Source organism: Onthophagus taurus, chromosome 2, assembly GCF_036711975.1.
Source record: "Onthophagus taurus isolate NC chromosome 2, IU_Otau_3.0, whole genome shotgun sequence".
NCBI classification, from domain to species: Eukaryota; Metazoa; Arthropoda; class Insecta; order Coleoptera; family Scarabaeidae; genus Onthophagus; species Onthophagus taurus.
The window spans coordinates 8,064,082-8,070,250 of NC_091967.1; the positions used below are offsets into that span (position 1 = coordinate 8,064,082).

At 35.7% G+C, this 6,169-nt stretch overlaps 1 non-coding gene across 1 annotated transcript; it reads right to left on the reverse strand.

Moving 5' to 3' along the window:
- Positions 1-75: 75 nt before the first annotated feature.
- Positions 76-157, reverse strand: TRNAS-AGA (transfer RNA serine (anticodon AGA)). Its single transcript has one exon. It is a non-coding gene; the product is annotated as a tRNA-Ser (tRNA).
- Positions 158-6,169: the final 6,012 nt, after the last annotated feature.

Below are 6,169 nucleotides of genomic sequence, written 5' to 3' on the forward strand. Positions count from 1 at the left end.
GGTGTAAAATATAACTTAATTTGTTGTAATTAATTCCTTAAATAAAAAAAAAAAATTAAAAAAAAAAAGCTGTTTCGCAGTCAGTAGGATTCGAACCTACGCTCCCAGAGGGAATCTGATTTCTAGTCAGACGCCTTAACCGCTCGGCCATGACTGCTTCCTTCATATATAACCTCATCTTCTATTAACAACAACAACAATTTAACCTAGATCTAAAAAAAGGAGTATAATTGTGTTTATTGCTACTAATTTGAAATGATTCACAGAGACATTTAAAGTATGTAAGTAATTTAACTAATTAATATATGAGAAGACGGAATTTAATCATAATTAATAAAATTAATCATAATAATTTGATTGATATTAATTTATGAATACATTTTAAACGTTTCATAAATGTAATTAGGCGCGAATTGATGTGTTAATTACGATAACGCTATTAATTCTTATGAAAAAACTTACCTTATTGTCGAAATTCACATTTAATGCGGCATCATATTTAGAGGTTATGTTAAAATTTCTTGTACATACTTATTTGACGTATTAACTGTCAAATTTAGAATTTAATTAAAATCTTGTAATTGACGTTTTTAGATATCTCGAAATACAGTTATCGATAAATTACTTGACTAAGATATTGAAATATTTCGCAAATGTAATGTATCATAAAACGTAATTGGCAATTTATTTGAGTTAAATTAGATTGCATTTAAATGAGGTTACGAATAAGGATACTCATTATACAGTCCGTGTCAAAAGTAATATCTGTCATAGGTCTTTCGAAAAATCTAAGAATTTAAATCTAAACTTTAAAAGTTTTTAGAAGAAAAATTTTTATTAATTAATATAATAAAAACTAATTAATAATTTAATAACTAATTTACATTTCTAATTTTCAACTAACTAGCGCCATCTTTTGTTTACAAGTTGTTTCAAATGACAGTATTTAAATCAATACAAACATTCGATACTGTTGACAGGTAATAATAACAATTCTAATAAATAATATTAATATTTATTGTATACAAAATAGGTAAATAAAAGCCTGTTTAGCCATACGTCTGAAAACTTTGCACTAGAATCATTTGGGTTGTTCAACTTAGTTTTAGGTTTAGTGTTAGTTCCAGTGATAGTGTTAGCTCTAGTTTTACTTGTTATTCAGCATTAGATTGTTATATATTTTTATTGAAATAAAACGGTTTCTTCTAGTTTTACACTAGCACTATCACTAGAACTAACACAAGACCTAGAACCAGAATCATACAGGTTTAGCCGTCTTGAGAGACGGACGGCAAAATCCAAATATTAGAATTTTAAAGTAGTGTTGTGATAACAGAGGTTCTTTGATCTAGGTCCCAGGCTGCCAATGAAGCGGCAGATGAGCTGGCACGAGAGGGCTGCGCTAAAGCGTTTGTGGGGCCAGAGCCAGCAGTTGGTATCACATGCAATGGCCAAACATGGAATTGGACGGTGGTCTGAAGAGAGGCTTCGCCTACTGTGGACCAGTTCTCTTGGAATGAGACGCGCTAAGTTATTTCTTAACATCGCCACTGTCAAACCCGAGAATATTTTCGGGCTTGCTCGTAGTAGCATTAAAGTTCTAATGGTTGTCTTTACTGGGCACTGACGATCAAAGATACATCTCAACTTGTTGGGCCTTACCGACTATGTGCGGAGGACTAGGAGACGATTGAGCATGTTTTATGCCACTGCCCTGCTGTAAATCGTATCAGATTCTCAATTTTCTAGGTCTACTGTAAGTCTTAATCAAAACAATTATTGATTAAGTAACGTATAATTAGGATTTGCTTTTATTTGTTTATTTTTTTGTTGTCTCAATTAGAGGTGGTTTGCCACCCGGAGCGTTCACTGACAATCGACAATCGCTCATGCTTCCGTTTATCACGATCGGAAAGCGGCGGAGGTGGCGCTGGTATCGACCGCCCGTTGGAAGCCATTGTTCGGACGACGTTCGATTGTCAGTTCGGATACGGCCGATTATTATTCTGTTGCGTTAATTGCGATTTCGGCCGTCAGAGTGACCGAGACGGGGTATTGTTCGAGAACTCACGGCACACTACCTACCCGATATTATTATTATTATTGTTGTAGTGTAGTAAGTGTCGCGTCACCATCGATACCGATCGAACGTCGATTTCGAATCATTGATTATAAATAAAACGTTTGACGTGATTTAATCGATTTATTAAGATGGGAAACAAACAAAAAAAACTATCGTAATTTAGGCGTGAAAAATAAATTTTTTTGAGCTGTCAGGGATAATAGAATCGTCCCTTGAGGAGCACCCCCCGTTGCTCCAAAGTCACATTAACACGGAATCAGCCTCAAATTTTCTACGAAACAAACCCGGCTGACAAGGAAGGAGGGCGCACCTGTGAGAGATGACAAAAAAAGATTACCGCCCTCTACACCACAGGTGTTTTAGACGTAACAAAAAGAAAATACAAAAACTTTAAATAAACATAACCTCGTTACAAACGAAAACGTTTTTAAATGGTGCGGTAGCTAAAAATGAAGGTAATTGGTTTCGTCTCTTAAAGGGGGCCCCCCAATTAGGGTAATACGCGGTTCGGCCGCCGGTGCAAATTTATGTTTTTAACAGTGCTTATATTTTATTAGGGGGGGTCGTTAGGCGTACGCACGACGCCGCGCTAACAACACTACTTACCGCGAGAGGGACTCGTTCGTTTTCTTAACGCATAAATTACCCTCCGGTGAACAATTCTTCCCCTCATCCTCTACTTCATCTTCTTCTCCTACTTCCCTCGTACGCGGGAACGAAATAACGTGGTTTGGTAGCGGTAAACACCGTACAGAGTAATGGAATTAAATTAGTATCCGAGTAACTTTAAATTATTCACTTTTCAAACTACATAACCTAAAAAACGAAAATTATTTGTTTCTTGGGCGTAGATGGATTAAGCTCCGCCTACTTTGATTTGTGAAATGCAAGCCAGCGCCCTCTCTTCGTCTACTCGAGAAACGAGATGTTTAGGTTCTCAACCTGCGCCGCGCAATTTGCGATCGGTAATTTAATTAACCGGACCATATGCGGTCGTCATCGGTGCGTTAACTCGTGCACGGACCATTTACCGACTCCGATCGTCGATAATTACCGCAAGAGGTCGCTCGTTTTCTTTACACCCGCCTGCAAATTACATCGAAATTATTATTCAGAGGGTATGTTTAATGAATTAAGAAATTCCATTAAAAAAAATTTTTAGTTATCTTTAATAAATAGTAAAAAACCTTAATGTTTTTAAGATAAATAATACTGTTTAAGATATTTCTATATACAGGGTGATTATAAAATTAGTCGATTAAGCGCTCTCATTGGCTAAGTTTGATTATTTATATCTTTATGTTGGTTTTTTTAAATTATAACAATTTAAAGTATTTAAATAGTATAAATTTCAAATTCGTCTTATTCGTCGCCCTCAGCTACACTTGAGCGATTGTGACTGAGCCGGAGTTGCATTTAAGGACCTTCTACACATATGGAGTTTTGAATGCTTCGACATAGCCAAGATTTTTATTTCTAGCTCCTTATCATCTTGTTGAATAACCTTAACTACTAAATCAACACCAGTTTTGCGATACAGAGGCTTTATTGCAGGATTCTGCTCCACTTTAGCTGTTATGCAGGACTTTAACCTTCAGCAACTATTATTCTTGGTGTTCATAAACGATATAATTATGATATTGGACCTTCAAGTCTTTTGCCAAATCACCTCAACAACTTTTTGGCATGAACGGTATCAGCAATAATGAGCATATTTAGAATACCAAGTCAGTCCAGTACAAGAATAGTTAGGAAGAAACACAAAATTTTGCATTTACTGCACCTCTCTGCTTATTTTATTAAATCACCACCTTTCGCTTCATCTACTCATATGTTTTTCATGTTGAGTTTATTTTAATGAGAGTTTTTTTATTGTTTTTGGACTAACGTGTGTATTGGATTATTTAATCTTTCTTAAGAGTAGCTGATAACCTACCTGCACTACATAGACTCAAAATTAAATTCTCCAACAATAAGTTTCAAAAAATCAGTACTCAGACTGATTTTTGTGGTCATACTTTTTTGAGGTTGCCTTTAATGTTTCCCACAATAACTTTAAACACTCATTTCTGTCCAGTTTAATTTAAGTGTTAACAAATTTTTTCTGTCGCCGGTTCATTTTTGACTCAGTAATGATTTGGCCTTCCACTTCTTTAATCACCATAACATCAGTGTTTAATGATGCACCTGCCTCCGTGATATTTTACTAGATTCGTTCTCCACTTTAGGTCATACCATAGAGTGAAACATGCAATCTAGTCCGAAAGCAATACAAGATTTTTGGCGTTTCTCCCAGTTCTATGATTCTCGTTTATTTAAATGCTGTAAGAAACTTTCCTTTCATTGTACGGAATTCCAAAATGCACAGTATGACAAAAGCCTGTTCCTGAACCAAATGCAGAACTTATTCATAACAGTCATTCTAGTTAAAGTGCACCAAAAACATTTTAGAACCCAACCTGTTCATAACCTGTTGTTTAGAACCCAACCTAACCCAACCTGTTCTCGTTATGGCTACCAAACTGGATGAACCAGCATATCCAGCTCATATGAAATAAACTTCATCAATCTAAAAGCAACTAAGCAACATTAAGGTAAGATAATCAGAACAATTGACACAATGCGTATTAAATTGTCTGTATATCCCTGAGTCCACAAATCGATTCTTATAGTCACGTTTTTGTTAGGTTGGATTTAATGTTTACTGATCCATAGCAGCTTGTGGAGACGCAGTACAGTATTTTGTTTGGGCAGTTGATATTTTTCCTGAATACGTTATTTATGTCCATCTTAATTTACACTTCATCAAATTATTTGTGTCACCAGTTCTTGTTCTGCTACTCTGACTCTGCAACTATTTCACCTTCCGCTTCAAAAATTACTCTCCACATCAACTTGTTAATGTGTAAGCATATATTTGCCTTTAATTTTAAAGTTAAGCAAAAAGATAGGACTCTTCCATATGATGTTACCTTGAACAGGCAACGACGCAACGCAACGGAAAATCATCAGACGTTAGTTTATGATTGCATTCCTATTAGATATCCATGCAGATTCCAGAACGTATAGTGTCAAATTCATTTTCATCGCCAACCTCGTTTACACTTCAGAGATTGTGGTAAAGGTCTGCGTTGCAACCTTTAACACTTATTGCGCTTACAAGGCGTTATTATATGCAACTTTTTTCTAACTGTATCCATGCTAATGCTTTGAAGTTAAGATTTTTATGTTTAATACTTTAGGAGTCACATAGAAATCGTTGCCATGTGTTATTAGGTTGAAGGCGCATTATAAATACTATCTAGTACCATTTACTTCATTCATAAGTAAATATCTCCTAATCTTCTCCACTAAGCGTGCAATCTTATTTATCTTTCTGCACTCCAAGCGAAGGGAAAGGATGCTTGATCCATGAAAACGTGCATGATTTCAGAAGACATTCGATTACCAGAACGATTTCATCTTGTTGAATAAGCTAAGTAATCTTGGATTTAGTCCATCATTATATGAACACTACGTTGTCTTCACATTCCAAGAACCAACTTGAATCTGTTTGGACGGGGGAAAATGAAAGGGTATGATTTTGTATTGGATATCCACGCAGATTCCATAACTTAAAATTCATCGAACTTTTTTTCCTAAATTAACACAATGGTAAAGACTCGGCTGGTAAATACCTTTTCATACGGGATAGTATGTTGCAGAAATAACACTTTCATTAAATTTCCTCCGCATCTCTCTTTTCCTTTGCCCAACGCACTTTTCAAACACAATAATCCAGGTTATTTGCTATAAATTTCATCAATTTTAAAAGCAACAATGTATTGTTAGGTTATGTTTGTTAGAACGATTGATTAAAAATGTTTTAACCTAAAATTAAAGATAAGAACGTATTTATTGAGACACATTAGCTGAAACTTAGTAGGGCGGCCAATGGCGTGCGTGATTTCAACGCTCCGCCCACGCGCCTTTTGGGGCCGTCCCCGAACCCCCCGCGGTCCTCTTTAATCAATACGTTAAAGCGGAACAATAAAATAAGGGGCGACACCGCGTCAATTAGGAGAAACTATTAAATTCACTTTCTGA